Source organism: Protopterus annectens, chromosome 5.part1 (genome assembly GCF_019279795.1).
Source record: "Protopterus annectens isolate FY-2018-M chromosome 5.part1, PAN1.0, whole genome shotgun sequence".
In the NCBI taxonomy this organism is placed as follows: domain Eukaryota; kingdom Metazoa; phylum Chordata; order Ceratodontiformes; family Protopteridae; genus Protopterus; species Protopterus annectens.
In genome coordinates, this window is record NC_056736.1 from 480,304,712 (window position 1) to 480,322,500 (window position 17,789).

Here is a 17,789-nt window from a genome sequence, read left to right on the forward strand (position 1 = left end):
CTCTGTACTGAATCTTATCCTGCCATTAGTCCTAAACCTGACTGAAGACTGATTCCATGGATACTAAAATTCACCATGAGATATTTACTAAAAGGCTATAAGGCCTAAACAACATGTCCTACATGGGTCAACTCAAAGCCCTGTCATTATACTTCGTATCCCACAGACTACTAAGAGGTGACTTTTGACTGGCATACAAGGCATCCTTTGACCCAATATTGATGGATTTACTCCATATCAACAAGTCAAATGGCATCAGATATACTTGTTCTAGGGATTTAAACCTCTTCTGCAACATCAATAGACCAGACTGGAGGGAGAGATATATCTTGCAGAATGATACTGCTGCTTTGAAATTGATTCCCACTCCATATAAAACAAATTCATCCCTGTCCATACTCAAGCATAATTTGGATCTATGGATGGGAAACAGAAAATGTAACATGACTGCCCCCTGTACTACTAATGGACAGAGGCAGCTCCTAAATGGTTTATCCCATGCATGGGTCCCTTCAGATTATTTATGGCATGATCCCCATTATTTTTATTAGGGTTAATATATAATTGTCGACCATGGGATAGGTAACACCATTCACAAATCAAATGGTGTAGGTTAAATAAAGCACAAAAAGTGAAACTGAATAAGCTTAAAATGACCTGCAAAGGCAGCTAGCTTGTGCATATCTATGAAGATTTGAGGTTCTATATGTATTTAACACATTTAAGTGTTCTGAATGGTAAATACCAGTTCTCATTGCTGATTTTCAAACACTTATTCACAGAAAAATCAAAATGTTATGCACAGATTTCAGCTACATGAAAAGTACTCAGAGGCAAGTGTGCTAATATCCTGCTTTAATGAACTTTTGGAAAGGAGAGCATCTTAAGAAAAGAGGAAAAATAATTGTCTTTATACACTGACAAGAAAGCCAAAAGGGCAAACAGCTATTGACTGTTAGAAGAATAACTTTAAGAAAAGTGGGTATATGTCAGGAGCAAGAGACAGAATTCACACAAAATGCTGCTGAAGCTTTCAAAAAGTGCTCTATACCACTATAAAAATAATCAAGCTGCTAAGCAGACTTTAGCACTAACATTTTAAACAATCTTTGGTCTACATAAACTGGTATCTAAGATATGCAAAATAGCACCAAACAAGATTAGTCAACTGCAATGCACAAAAGTCTAAAAGACATAGCAGAGAAAGAACTACAATTGAAACTAAGGAAAAGCACGGATAAAGGAAAGGAAGAGCAATGCAGCACATCATAAAAAAGTAAAACAAATAAAAAAACAAGTAAAACATGATCTGAATTATTTTCAGGTGACTGTGACACAGCTGATGAATATTATTAGATTACAATGGACAAGGAGAATGGACAAAAAAATGCCAAATCACAAGGAATGCAGGTAGAACGGCAAAAAGAATCAACACAAAAACACAAACAACTATTAATGACAGTAAAATAGCAATGCTGTCTCACTAATGCTCCAATAATCTTGAATGAAATACCATGAAAATATCTTGATCTTATGAGTGTATTTCGTTTAGTACTAACACAAGACTAAAACTGGTGCATGATTTTTAATTAACACAAGCAAGGGCAGCAGTTTTAGATAACCTTGTAATATTCCATTTTACATATGGGAAGACAAGAAACTTAAGGATAACTGTAGAGCACTTTCCATAGTGCCTCATTTATCTAAATTAATACTTAATAAACATATATGTAATGCTAAGGAAATGTAACAATAAAATGACTTCTGATCGACCAAAATAAGAATCATTATAAATTTTGCTGTGATACTGATAATATCTTAGAGTTTGGGGTTAACTGTTTATATAACATTTGTAGTGCCCTAAAGAAACTTGCCAGAGTAACTCCAGATAATATGCAGGGTGCAGGGCTGTAAATCATTTCCAAACATGGAAAGCAATCATTTGCTATTAAAGAGTGTAAGAACTTGCATCAGCACTTATTCTAAAAGGTTGAAAATAGGTCTGTCTCATATTCTAAATAGCACAAACTGTTAGAATAATCCTTGTGGTATATTTCAGCCATAAACATACCGAGATCAGCTCCTCACATCTCCCTAGCAATATTAAGTCTAAATTTTCACTCCCAGAAGTTGTCAACATGCAAGACCTTTCAGAGTCTCCACAAAATATTTAGTTCCCTCATTAGAATGCTGCAAAGCATTAATGCATCAATGAATTAACTGCTTCTGTGGGATGAAACTAATAATGTTGTTAGCAAACTTGCATGTCTGCCCAGAGTTACAGACTGCTGCTATTACACTTTTATGTAGTAAGCTCTATATGTCTAGTGCAGACTATTTACTATGGAAATACTGCATACTACTCCATTTCACTCACTTATTTATTTATGAATGTACATATGTATGTATTTATATTTATTTTTATTACACTTTGAGGATCTGCGATGGTGCAGCGGTAGCATTGTTGCCTCACAGCAAGAGGTTCTCCCATTCGATTCTCGGCTGGAGTGCAGGGAGTGCCTTCTGTGTGGAGTCTGCATGTCCTCCCTGCAGTTTGGTGGGCATTCAAAAGACATGCATAACTGGGCGTGCCTTCGTTGAAGGTTGAACATTGAGCTGCCACCTCAGCATTCAAGAAAATCTACTGCCAATCATTAGTGGACCGGAGTTCTGCTGTGGCGACCCCTAAAAGCCGAAAGACAACAACACTTTGACAACAGGGTAGGAGGGTGAGTCTACTGACCTTTTTTAGCAATGGTCCTGTCTCCTGTGGATCAGCAAACAAGAAAATAACAAAACAAAATTCATAACAATTATGGATGGTGAACAAGAACAACATATCAGAACAAAATTCATAGTTATTATAAACAACAAAGTTGTACTATAATGAGAAATTATTAACAGCTTGTATAACATCAGTGGTTAAACAGTCTGCATAGTAAATGCAAAGCTATTTACATTAGGGCACTTTTCACATCCATCCATCCATACTCAATCACTATCCCCATTTTGCACATGGGGTCGGGGTGTAACCTCAGCAGTGACAGTCATCTTGACTCATGGTTTACACCGCCAGGTGGCTAGCCCTGCTGCAGTAGTTCATCCATACCACTCACTCACACCTACAGCTAATTTAGAGTGTCCAATCCAACTACTGCATCTCTTTGGAATGTGGGAGGAAACCAGACCACCTGGAGGAAACCTACATGACTGTAGGGAGGACATGCAGACTCCACACAGAAGGCACACCAGCCAAGAATCAAACCGCAAACCTCTTGCTGTGAGACAACGCTAACTGCTGCACCAGCACAACCATATCATACATACACAATAATTACTGAAATTTGTTATATCAGGTAGCTATTTACCGTATTTTAATTTGCATTCCTATTGGTTTATATTTGTTGCTATAATGTTAAAGAAGGAGATTATTGGTACCTTATGCTGTATATTATCCTGCAACTATGAAACAATTACAAATGACTTCAGGTTTAAAATAGTCTTTCAGTTTGTTCTTGAAACCAGCTAGTGAATTTTGAGATCTTACATCTGCAGGAAGGTCATTTCAAGTGTCTTGGTCAATTCTTCTGAAAGTTCTTTGCACAATAGTGGTACCAAATCATGGCCTTATGAGGAAGTCTTCTTGAGTGTTACTGAGTACATAAGTTAGGTCTTTTAAAAGAAGTTTGGCTTTCAGGTGCAGGCAGTAGTTAAGTATTAGGATTTTGAATATGAAGACACTAAACATCATTATTGTCTTTTGTTTTGAGAACCTGTGGAAATGATTATAGGATCATAGGATCTTAGGAGGTTACTAGGCTATTGGCCCTGAGGCCCTTATAAACCAAGTCAAGAATTTAGCCCATGTTTAGACAAATCAGCACCCGATGCTCCTGTCCAGGAGGGACATGGGTGGAATCCCAGGGGTATATTTTCTGTTTCCTATCCAGTTATCCAGGTTGTGCTTAAAAAGGGGTAAAGAGGTACTCTACTACCAGGTTGAGGCCGTGCATGCAGGTTACTCGAGTGGAGCTTGACTTGTGGATATGCAGCAGTCCCATCAAGGTGGGGTCCGTGAATGTCTTGCATGACAGACAGAGGTCACCTCTGAGGAGTCTGTATAAAATGGAGTTGAGGGATACGGCTTTTAGCCTATCTGTGTATGGTAGATGTTTGAAGCTCTGGATTCTCCTGGTGAGGAACCTCTGTGGTTTCCTCAGCTGCTGCATGTACTTTGCGAGTTACATGCCAAAAGGGGCACTGTACTAGATAATGGGCCTTAAAAGTGAAGAATACAGGGATGTTATGACCTTCTTGTCCCGGGATGAGATACCCTTACTTATGAGGTGGGCCATGTAGAAGGCTTTCTGTATAATGGAAGCAACATGGTGGCCAAAAATCAGGTTGCTATCAACCTTGGTGCCCAAATCCCTCACGACTGATTGAGTACTCAGGACGTTGTTATTAATGTGATAATTTGTGGGGATGTCACTCTCTCCAAAAGGGATGATGATGTATTTTTTGGTATTCAGCTTTAGACCATGTTTCTGGCACCAGTCATTTGTCTGAGTGAGACCCTCTTGCAGGATGTCCACATCACTAGGGGAATTGATGACAGCACCGAGCTTGCAGTCATCTGCAAACTTGGTCAGCAATATCCCAGTGGTTTTGGTCTGTACCTCAGAAAAGTATATCTCAAATAACAGTGGACCCAAGACCGAATCATGTGTATGCTGCTTGTTACAAGTCAACTCCTTGAGGTGGCTTCCCCTATTTTGACTACATGGGTTCTATCAATGACCTAGTTTACTACCCATCTAGTAACATATGGATTGATGCCTGGTTGAGCCTAGTTGATCAATGAAGATCACAATGATGTCTATAATGGAAAACTAACAGCCTTTTTTGAAACTTACTTCTCCACTGTTGTGCATCCATGCATATTGCTAATCCTTGCCATAAACCATAAACTGTCCCTCGCTTTCAATTTTCTACTGTTATAGAATTCAGATCAAGTTGCTAGTCATTGCTGTAAACTACAAACCGTCTCATTACTTTTACTTGTCAGCTGTTATGACTTCTGGGACAGATTCATTGTCATTGCTTCCAGTATTTACAAAGCTGTTGCTATTACCCCTATGATTTATATTACCATTTACTGCTTTTTATACTATTGTAATTGAATCTCTTTGCTGTTGTGGTACCTGAGCCTGTTTGCTAGTCATCATATTGTATTTAAAATTGTGCTACTGCTATAATTGTATTTCTAAACTGTTGCAATTGGTTCACTATGATTACAACCTTCTGCTCTATCACACATTCTGGTGCTTGTTGAGTCTCTGTGATACAACCCACAACTGTTGTGAAAACCTTGCCAAGATTGCTTAGCCATTATAATGTTTTTAAGCTATTTGCTGAGACTGTTTTCACTGTAATTGCAATTGCTTTTGCAGCTGCTGCTATCTTTTGTGTGGCAACTCCCTTGTTGTGTGAGCTGATTTGGACTTCAAACTGTAAAAAACAAGACTGACTTCAACTGTAATTCTCTAGTTGTGTCAATTAATTTGCTCCTGGCAAATAATTTTACTTTTTGCTGTGCACTTACTTTAAGTCCACCCCTACTTCACTTTTTGCATCATCTTTATTGTGCTGTCTCATTTCTGTTCTAATGAATAATTAACATAAACCCACCTTCCTTACAACCAATCTCATCAGTATACTCCTTACAATGCAGAAAGTATGAGCCATGACGTAGCAGTCTCCTTGGGTCTATATTATAGTATCAAAGTTTTTAAACTTTGAATGCTATAATATCGACCTGTTTTTGTCGAAAACTCAAAATAGTGAAGCCACAGACCTTCAAAATCTTACCTAGGGTAAGATTTCGGTTGTCCGTTCCATGACTTCACTATTTACTCTACTGTGGTGGGAAGGTTACGGACCGGGGTAAGGTAAGTATGCGAACAGAGGTTACGGACGGGGTTAAGGTAAGTGTGGGAATGGATTGGGGTAAGGTGAGTGTGCGATAGTTAGGGACATTAGGGTTAGGGAGTGGGTAAGGTGAGTGTGCGGTAGTTAGGGGCTTTAGGGTTAGGAAGCGGGTAAGGTGAGTGCGCGGTAGTTAGAGACTTTAGGGTTAGGGTTGGGTTAAGGTGAGTGGAAAGGTAGTAGTGTAGGGTTAGAATTATGGTTTTGTTAAGTGTATGTGTGTGGTTTATTTATTTTGGTGTGCTTGTGTTGTGTGTTTGTGTTTTGGAACAGCAAATTTTTTCCCTGGGAAAAAATTTGCTGTTCTGTATGTTCGATATTTTGTGGTTTAGATATTTTAGGTACGATGAAATAGCGTTCGGTATTTAAATCATATGACAGGATAATATAAACGCGTCTCCTGCACCATCTGTAACCCGCCTGACAGCACCAGACACCATGCATCCTGAGGCAGTGTAACAAGTAACTCATGCTTAGTCACTACTATGAATCTGTATGTCAGAGGTAAAAGCATTTATTAATGTTGGAGCATAACCTGTCATCCTGACTTATTTGTAGCACCCACCGGACTGTCGGTACTAACATCCACCTCACCAGACCATGCCCAACTTATCCAATATTAGCAAATAAGACATCTTGCACTGAGGTACTTCAGACCTCTCTGCTCATACCTCAAATACATTCAAGATGTAGATTGTCTGTGTAAGATACTCATCTCACACTTACAAGCAAATGCATCGAAAGAGACAACAAACAGTAAAAGAGCAAAAGGGGGTCACCGAGCTGCCAGGTCAGTGTATTTAAGGCAATGAAGCTGAGCCAACACATCCGCTAATGTATTAGTCATATATAACTCCATACTGAAAAGCACAGATGTAGCACTCACCAGACTAAAGAAGGACAGGGTGAAGATAACTGTCTCTCAGGTGCCGTGATAAGCCATGTCACTAAAGCCCTCATGTCCCTTCACCCAAGGTGCACATATGACGTGGTCATCATGCAAATGGAGTGAATGAGATACTCCTACTGGGATCATATTAGAAGAAGGACATAATGGAGCTGTCAGAAGGAGTGAGGATGGTATAAACCTAGCGTTGAGCAGCATCTTACCCTCAGCAAGAATAATGCTACACAATACAAACAAAAGATAATTGGTTTTAACTATTGGCTTAGTTATGTGTATCATTCTGAATGTTTCCAACATATGTGAGCTTGGATAATGATGACTGATTATACTACTTTGCTAGGGATGCTATGCACCCCTCTTCTAATGGCTTCTGTATATGGGCCATAACTATCTCTTCCCACATAGTGCACTTTTCAGGCAAGACCAGGCTTCTCAAACTATCAACACGTATCATAGATCAATGCTAGAACCTTAAATAAGAAAGTACATTCCTTAGAGGCTGGAATGACTCTCAGAGATATCAGTATGTGCATAGTTATTGAAACACGGTTTCAGTGTATTGACCATTCCCCACACTGTTGTGTTTCAGAGCTCGCCACAGAAAATGACTGTGATGCTGGAGGGGACCAGTCCATAATATGAAGAAGAAAAATGATCGATTAAATCATTAGGCAGGGCAATGACCTTGAACTCCTCAATATTCTACTTAATGTTAATAAAAATGCATACCACATCATAGCCAACTATTGTGTCACCACCCCCCCATGCCAACTGCAACCCACGAGACATATCTATGCAAACGGGAGTACCACCCTATTAAGCTTCACTCCACTCTCATGGAAATTTTGACTATCATTTCATTAACTCAGAAACCTACACTATCATAGGTAAGAAAAGAATGATTCCTAGATTTCAAAAATGCTAGCTTCTTAGAATAAGTTCAGGATCCAACAAGGAGATTAAAATATCAGATCTGTTTCTCAATAACTATGTTACCTAGGTAAATTAGCTATGTTTTACACTTGTAATTACCCCACCATTGGTCAAGTCTGACCAGTACAGAATAATATCTATGTGGGTGAAACCTGATTTAACATTAACTCCTATTGTCTTTCGAAACTATTCAAGGAAAATCTATTACAGTTAACTAATAACCTGATGAAATTTAAATACCATCTCCGCTCAATGACCCAGTCTCACATCCTTTTACACTCATGGACAGTTTCTATGGTCACTTAAAAGCAAACACTGAAGCATTAGTCCCCTTCAGACACAAATACAATGCCAAGTTCAGGAATAGAAAACAAGATTGGAGCCAGCAAATAGTGATCAAAATAACTGTGTTGAAGTTAAAGCATCACAGCAAATACAGACACAAACCGGTTTCGGCTGGTAAATTACACAGCCTTCATCAGTGTATTCAAAACTCATAGTATTTACTGGCTATTAAATATACAAGCATAGGATCTCATTGGTGGAAAATTTATAAATATTCATTAAGTCCTGGGGGGAAAAGCCCACCCAGCTTAATGATCCACTTTTTTTCTTTACTGTTTAGAATATCATGCCAACCAATTTTATTCCTACGGTCACCCTGAATCACATCAATAACTGTAAATAAAAATATTGCTGATGGGTGTGACAACTGGTGTTTATACAATGCATTAGTAAGGTTTTTCTGTTTGATATTGCTATAATGTTCTGAGATAGGCACCCTGAGGTTTGTCCAATATAAAATGCACCACATTTGCATGTGGCCATATAGATAGCCCAATCACTGCTGCAGTTGCAAAAAATATTTATATCAAAGACCTTTGAGCAATTCCGACAGGAAAATTCCTTGGTAGTACATATATATTTGCAATTTACACAATGACCACAAGGGAAACAACCATACAGACTGTGTCCAGAAATAGTAGTTTGTATTTTATCCCTGCCCCTCCTGTCTCCAGTTTTATAATGGTTGAAATAAGATTTCAAGTTTTTACCATTTCTGTATGAACACATACATTTGTCAGGGATAATCCTAGCAACTTCTGGATCACTCTGCAGGATATTAATCTTAACAAAACCATTGGTGTTTCGTCCATAAGTGGTCATAAGTCTGAGTGGTTTTGGTGATGTAATGGGCTTATCCTTATATACAAGCAACTGACTACGTTCCATGCCTTGAACCTGGCTTCTGGCATTTGCTACAATGCCTTCCTTGTAACCTCTTTGTTTGAACCTATATATGAGGTCCTCTGAATTTTTGCAATATGTTGAATATTGCGAGCATATCCGTTTGGTTCTGATAAATTGGGATTTTGGGATGTTCTTGGCTATGTGTGGAGCATGAAAACTTGTAGCATGCAATAATGAATTATACCTATATGTCACACTCTCAAGTGTGCCATCAGAAAAATCATGCTATGGGTATCATGTTGTTCTGTAAACCCTAGACCCCACTCATTATTATTCAAATATTGTACAAAAGTAAGCAAACTAGACTCAGTTCCCCTCCACACTAGCCAGATATCATCAAGATACCGTCTCCAAATATCCATTTCTGAAAGAAAGATATTTCTTGTAGAATCATAAATTAACTTGGTTTCGACATAGGCCATAAAAGATCATAATTTGCCAATAACAATTGTCTTTGTAATAAAAAAATTACAAGTAAGGACATATCTAGCCATGTCGACCAAGAATACATTGAATGTAGAACTATATAGACCTGCATATTCCAACCAATATGACAAAGCTTGAAGTCCAGCTTGATGTGGGATATTGGTATATAAAAACAATCTTTTTCCAACTGAGCATCAGATATGATTTGTAAAAAACTAGTAGTGTCATTTAACCTGGACCGAAGAAATCCCAACAAAGGTTTAAGATGTTTTGTCAAGAACAAAGACAGGGGTTCAGTTAGATATTTTCTTCCAGACACTATAGGTCTTCCCGGTGGGTGTGTAAGATTTTTATGCACTTTTGGAAGAAAATAAATATATTGTGAATTACAATCCTTAACTGTTAGTTGATATAGAGTGTCTTTGGAAATTACACCCCCATCAAAAGCATTCCTAAGGAAAAGTTCAATGCATTTGGTAAATCTATGTACAGGGTCATTAGCCATGTGATTGTAATATCTGGTGTCTGATAACTGTCTGCGGGCCTCACTATCATAATCATCCCAATTCTGTACTACAACAGCCCCATTTTTATCTGCCGTTGTAATTACAATTTGTTTGTTTTTCTGGAGTTCCAGAATGGCTTGTTTCTCCCTGGAAGTAATGTTGTTATGTTTCCATGCCAAACTTGAACCATGAAAATGAATATCCCTAAGAACACTATTTTGAAATTGGTGAACCACAGTATTCATAGGTGGGGAAAAATTAGATGGGTGATATGTGAATTTCCCCTTTTCAAAATCAAGACCAGAATCACCAAAAAACATTTTCAGGTTAATTAATCTACAGAAACTAGACAAATCTTGTGCAAATACATCCTCAGAAATGATAGTACCAGGTATGAAATTAAGGCCTTTATTCAATATTTTGACATGTAGATCAGACAGAACATAATCAGACAGATTTAAAATGTTATTAACAGTACTTTGATTTAAGTCCCTAACGCCAACTCCAATAGTCCCTGTACATTGTGTATTTTTCTTGTGTTTGCGCCCACCCCGTCTATATGTGCTCCTAAAGGGGCTGCCCCCGGACTTCTTTTGGGCGATGGTGATCCTGTTGCTGTCAGGGATTCATTATCAGTCCCTGATGATGTATCATCACATGATGAGGTAGCATTATAGTTGCTTTTCCTCAAAATGGATCTAGGTCTTTTCCTTTTCTTATCTGACATTGGGAGGTTATTAAATCTCACATGCTTAGATTGAAAAGAAAATGGGTTGCCCCGAGAATAATCCTCTTGGTCCCTATTGAACTTTTTCATCTTAATTCAGCATCAAACTTTTTCAAATCTTGAGCCACTCTATTCAATTTGCCTTCAAAAGAAGGCTCCTGTTCATAATTTTTTAACTTATCTGCCAAAGTCATGATCTCAGACAGCCCCTTATCTATGGCTCGATTGTGAAATTTATAAAGTTGAACCACAAAAGACATTGTGGCTTCATGTTGTATTTTCGCCCACTGTGTGGTCAATTCATCATCTGCATTACTCACATATTCTTAATCCCCTTGGGGTAATATTCGCTGCCTGATAAGCCTTGAAAAGCTTACTGTGCCACACATTTGCTCGTAGCGCCCTTAATAGCCTGTTCAGGTCATCAATTAGCTTTTGACTTGTAATATCTGGGTTGCTATTCCCCATCTGATCTCCATTCCCATTTTTGTTTGGGTTCAAACCAAAGACCCCTAAATCCTCTCTATCAGCCACCAATCCAGAAATGAGATTCGATAAATCCATAATAGCTGGAACAATAACCAAAAAAAGTTATGTAGCTGTCAATAATGGTCAATCAGTGATGCCACGACAGCAAGATCAGGTTGTTGGTAAGGACAATAACAGCTGTCAAAATGGTGATTTCCAAAAAAGAAAAGAAAAGACAGCTGCGTCCAAAATTGAAAATACTAAAGATTTATGTGTATTAATGCAGATGATGAAAAAAACATTAATAAAAGGCCAAGAAAGAGGCTGTCAAAAAACCTGAATTCCAGCTCAAAAACTTTTTGTTAGAGCAGAAGAAGTTTTGAATTGCTTGATGCTCAAATAAAAAGAAAGACTTGCAATACTGGTTCAGTGTAAGATAGGGACCCATAAAAGCTAACAAAGCCTCATACCCACAGCCATGGATTATAACATAATTCTATAGTGACCATTAAAGTTGTCAAAATTAGTGTAGTTGAGAGCCAACACCAAATATGTACCTTAAAAATTTAAAGGCACAAGATGTAAACTCTCATCTGTCCAAAGCATATTTATCCTGACCCTGAAGGGGTAATTACTGTTATAAAACTAATATTCATATACTATCTCATGAGCCCAACTCTATTTGTCAAACCTCAGAACATGTAAATGTATTGTGATACATATTACCAAAATGATGCAATGTTATCATTGCCGTCACAAACCATTATATTTACCACTACATGAACATAACATTCAAAAAAACCTTTACCTCCCATGAATATTCAGAAACCCCAGTATGTTCATAAAAGTAAGTAAATATTATAATATTGTTAGGATATTGTTGGTGTGACCATAAATGAGGGTCCCTATATATCTGTTAATGATCAAGGAAGAACCACCCGATCTGATCAGTTTGTGTGAAAATATCAAATCAGCTATATGTATAGAGAACACTTGTTGTTGTAATTGTATCTAATACCCACAATAAGCAGGTATAAGCATAGAAATCAATTACAAAAAATAATAATTTAAGACCCAATAGATTGCTATCAAATGGTTAGCGGGCCCAAACATCCAAAATGGAAAAGACACATCTAATAATGGTGTTCGATGTTTATAAAATATGCCACCAGTCCCCACAAAAAACAGAGCTCAATAGTGTTTGCTTAACATATCACATTTTGAATTAGAATGAAACAATAAACCTTGTTACCAATTACAAAACTAGTCACATTAAATGATTTAAATAATCATATCACAACTGTTTGATATGTATATACACACAGATACATCCATATCCCTAAAAGGCATCAATGTTCCTCATAATTCACCACAAGGTCCAAAGTTCCATAGATTAGTCTTAATAATAACCAACATATATTGTACCAAAACCAAACAGATAGTCTGTATGAGTCCCATAAACCAAATGTTTAAACCGCATACACATACGAACCCACTTGAGATAGTAAATATTCCAATAACCAAATGGGTCAGCTCTTGTAGAAAAATAACCACCAAATATCCACAATGATGCTAAACAATTTAACAAATCAACAGAAAACAAGATTAGTGATCAAAATAACTGTATTGAAGTTAAAGCATCACAGCAAATATTCATTAAGTCCTTTTCTTTACTGTTTAGAATATCATGCCAACCAATTTTATTTTTTCCATATACTAAACAGTGGGATTTTTTTTTATGTGACTTTTTTTTTAAATTGTAACAAGGTTTTATTGTTTGCCAGACTACATGGGCATTTCTCAAGATGTGATATGTTAAGCAAACACTATTGAGCTCTGTTTTTGTGGTGGTGGGGACTGGTGGCATATATTTTACACCATTATTTACCATTTGATAGCAATCTATTGGGTCTTAAATTATTATTTTTTAATTGATTTCTATTTATATATATATATTGTTATTGTGTATAGATAAATATAATGGTTTGTGACGCAATGATAAAATTGCATCATTTTTGGTATGTATCACAATACATACATTACATTAGGTTTGTTTGACAAATAGAGTTGGGCTCATGAGATAGTATATTAATATTAGTTTTTTAACAGGGTCAGGATAAATTGGCCTTTCCCTGCATGCTATGTTCCCTATATGCTTTGGACAGATGAGAGTTTACATCTTGTTTTAAATTTTTTTTTTGGTACATGGTTGTGGTGTGCACTCTCAACTTTTTGACAACATCATGTGATGATACATCATCAGGGACTGATAATGAACCCTGACAGCAACAGGATCACCATCCAAAAGAGAAGTCCGGGGGCAGCCCCTTTAGCAGAGCATATAGTGGTGGGTGCAAACACACAAGAAAAATACAATATGTACAGGGACTATTGGCGTTAGGACTTAGGGACTTAAATCAAAAGTACTGTGTAAAAATTTTAAAATCTGTCTCTGTATGTTCTGATCTATCTAAATGTCAAATAAAGGGATGATTATGATAGTGAGGCCCGTACAACGGTTATCAGACACCAGATATTACAATCATCACATGGCTAACGACATTGTACATAGATTTACCAAATGCATTGAACTTTTCTTTTGGAATGCTTTGAATTTCCACTCTACTAAAGACACAATTAACAGTTAAGGTTTACAATTGTAATATACAATATTTTTATTTCTTCATTGCAAAAATTCAGAGGACCTCATATAGTTCAACAAAACAAAGAGGTTATAAGGAAGGCATTGTGAGCAAATGCCAGAAGCCAGGTTCAAGGCATGGAACGTGTTTGTTGTTGCTTGTATATAAGGATAACATCACCAAAACCACACCACCGACCACTATGACTTACCTGACCTAAAAACCTTTTGTTTCATAATTGATTGGGCTATCTATATGGCCACATGCAAATCTGGTGCATTTTTTATTGGACAAACCTCAAGGTGCCTTTGGTTACGTATCTCAGAACATTATAGCAATATCACAGAAAAGCTTACTAATGCATTGTATAAATGATTCAGGGTGACCTAGGAATAAAAATTGGTTGGCATGTGATATTAACAAAGAAGAAAAAATGGATCAGCTGGGGGGCTTTTCCCCCAGGACTTAATGAATATTTATAAATTTTCCACCACCAAGATCCGATCCTATGTGTGTATATTTAGTAAATACTATGAGTTTTGAATTGAGATGAAAAGCTGGTAATTTACCAGCCGTACCGGTTTGTGGCTGTATTTACTGTGATGTTTTTTTTGCTTACAGTTATTTTGATCACTACTTGCCAGATCTTGCTTTCTCCAATCTTTTTTCTGTTGTTGGGGCCGTATTACCCACGCAAGTTCAGGAATAAACATTTATGGTGGAACCCAGCATAAATTGTCTTTAAGAGCAAATTTAATACCCAAGCCTCTAAAAGGGTTATATTATGAAACACTGAGTTCCCAGCAGCCAGTAAGTCAAAACAATGAAAAAGAAATCCATGAAATACAGAAGGGTGAACAAATCAGTTTTAATTATTTTTTGTAGGCAGGGAAGCACCCTCTCCCACACTCCTGGTGTGAGGCACCAAGCACCCCACACTCCCTGAATTTATATATATCATCTGTATGGTGATACCAACAGAGAGAAGGGAGAAACCTCCCAAAATAAATAAATCATTGCTAACATACTTTTAGAAATCCCACCAGCAATGATTTCCTTTCAGAAGCAGCATTAAGCTTTATGTTTGTCATCTTTTTTTTTCAGTGTACTACTGACACTCAGGCAATTTTACATCAAGCAACTGCAGGGCAAGTCTCTAAAAGTGAACTCCAAAAGGTTAACAAAGAACTCAGAAGCAAAGTTAAATCCTCCAATGGCAAGTATGAACTGAAAATTATAATCTATGTTAAGAGACACAGAACTAACCAACAAGTCTAAATATGTTGACACAATACTATTGTAAAGAACAAAATATAACGGAATGTTGTAACATGCCGACCTTTTTTTTTTATTACTAAGCACTTTCATTCTAAAAGCAAAATGTCATCAGAGTAATAAAACATGATGTAACCCACCATGCAGTGTAAATAGCATTGTTAAAAATCATATAATGTTTCTCAACCTGTTAAATTCAGTAACAAAAATATTCAAATAATTCTTACAAAGACAAATAACTACAATAAAACCTGTTCATATATAAAAAACCTATCATAAATAAAGTTAACCAAGCTATTTAATTGTAAAAAATAATTTATAGTTTCCCTTTTCTTAATATCAACACACTATAACTGAAGTGTATTCATTCAAATCCAGAAAGTTAGTCACATCTAATAATATTTGCCAGTTGAACTCCCTGGCCTCTAAAAAAAGCTGCCCAATTTCCTCCCCAATCAAAGGAGGCAACTCTAATGTGCAGAAAGAAAACTTTTTTAAATGAACTGTACAAAGAAACATGTCAAAAAAGGCACTAGTGGCATTGACCCTTTTATTATAGGTAAACATCATCTATTACAGCTTTAGAACACTCATTAACAAAAACGTTGGTTGACAAATTGCATGTGAAAAAGCAGTAAAACCAAGTGTATTTGGTATTCCTAAGAAACACAAGCCAATATTTGACCCACTATTAAGACCGAAAGTGGTAACAGGAGATTCAAAAACTGAACCCCTAGCAAAATATGTAGATTTTAGGTTGAAAAATGCTTTTGATGATAAGCCCCCACATTTTACAAGATTGGGTGGCACTTTTTAGGCTCTATGGGAAATTCTGAATTCACGGATCAGTCACTGTAGATGTCGATAGATGTAAAGGATTTATTTCCGGTTAGAACCACATTCCATAGGAAATGAGCCTTACTTAAGGGTGCTAGTTTTTGATAACAGGAAATCAATATTTTAGTAAGCTGTGTGGATGAAATTTTCACAAACTGATGTACTTTTTCAAAATAAATAGTATAAACAAACAACAGGAATAGCAATGGAGGCAGCGACTGCTTCAGTTTTTGTAAATATAGTACTTTGTTGGTGAGAGATGAATTAAATTTTTGCAGCTAAATGCCAACACCTAATGAATGTTTATTTTCATTTTTTGGATGATATTTCGTTAGTATGGACAGAAGCTTTATTAAAATTACAGGCATTTATGCATTATATTAACAATACTATAAAGTATTTGCAGTTTAAATTTGAATATGACACGAGGAGTTTTCTGAATGTTAAGACTTGTAAGAGCAATCAGCAACACAGATTTGAAGCTAATACATTTAGGAAGAAGACTTACTCCACTAGCTTGTTGCACTATCAAAGTTGCCACCCAGCAAACAATACAAAGGCATAGATGGTGTATATTACTCATAGGTTAATAGTATGGCAATTGCTCTGAAGGGCCATATTAAACCTAACAAATAATATATGTCAGAATCAAATTGTGTATCTTGTGTCTATCAGATGAAGACCATAACCATTATGTCAAACCCTCAAAAGTCATGAAACAAACACAAACTAAAGCTCCAAAATATAAAGGGTAACAGGCTGTCCAGAACAAAAATCCACATTTATTTTAAATATTAAACACACCATTAAGCACTTTCCTTGTCCAATCTTGATTTCATCAGAATAAAAAAACACTACAAAGCCAAGCTTAAACAGTTATGGATTAAACCATTCAAGTCACCCCCTACAGATTCCACTTACATTTTTAAAAAGACAGGAGCATTTCACACACACAGAATAGCAGTGTACTTAAATACAATAGAAACAATAGATTAACCATTTTTGAAAAAAAAAACATATAAGCATGTAAATACTGTACATCACCTACCCTCCTAATATCACCAGCAACACCTACCCTCCTAATGACACCAATAACAACTATTATATAACTATTATATAACAGCAATGTCTTGTTCATATAAAATAAAACAGGGAATATAGTACAGTTGTAACTAATTGGAACAGGCAACTGTCAAATATTCCTTTTCATGTGTTTCCATATTTTTTCTATCATATGGAATATCCTAAAAAATTAAAAAAATAATAAAATAATTTAACCATAGTATATTAATATTTGTACTTAAAATTCCTTATTAGTACCTTCACAATACTTAAGCTCATAAAGCAGTATATATATATATATATATATATATATATGGATTCACTTTATAATCTCAAAATACTGAAATATTGAATTTTAGTATTTTGAGATTTTAAAGCCGAAAAACCAAAAAAACGAAAACCAAAATCTTGAAACCCAAACCCACGACCGTTAAAGCACACATACAAACACAAGTACACCTACCACTGCACAACAACACAAACACACACACACACACACACACACACACACACACACACACACACACAAACACACACACACCCTTACTATAACCAGTGGGGGAAAGCCTTCCTGCATCCTCCATGTGGGGGCTGTGCCCCCCACCCCCTACTTATATATACTAACTCCGAGGTCGCACTAAACACCAACACACACAAAACTCACTAGCATACATTCTACACCCCTCTCGCACAAACACACATCACACAGATACAAACACCAACACTATCAACACTAACACACTCTCACCTATATACCCTAACCCACA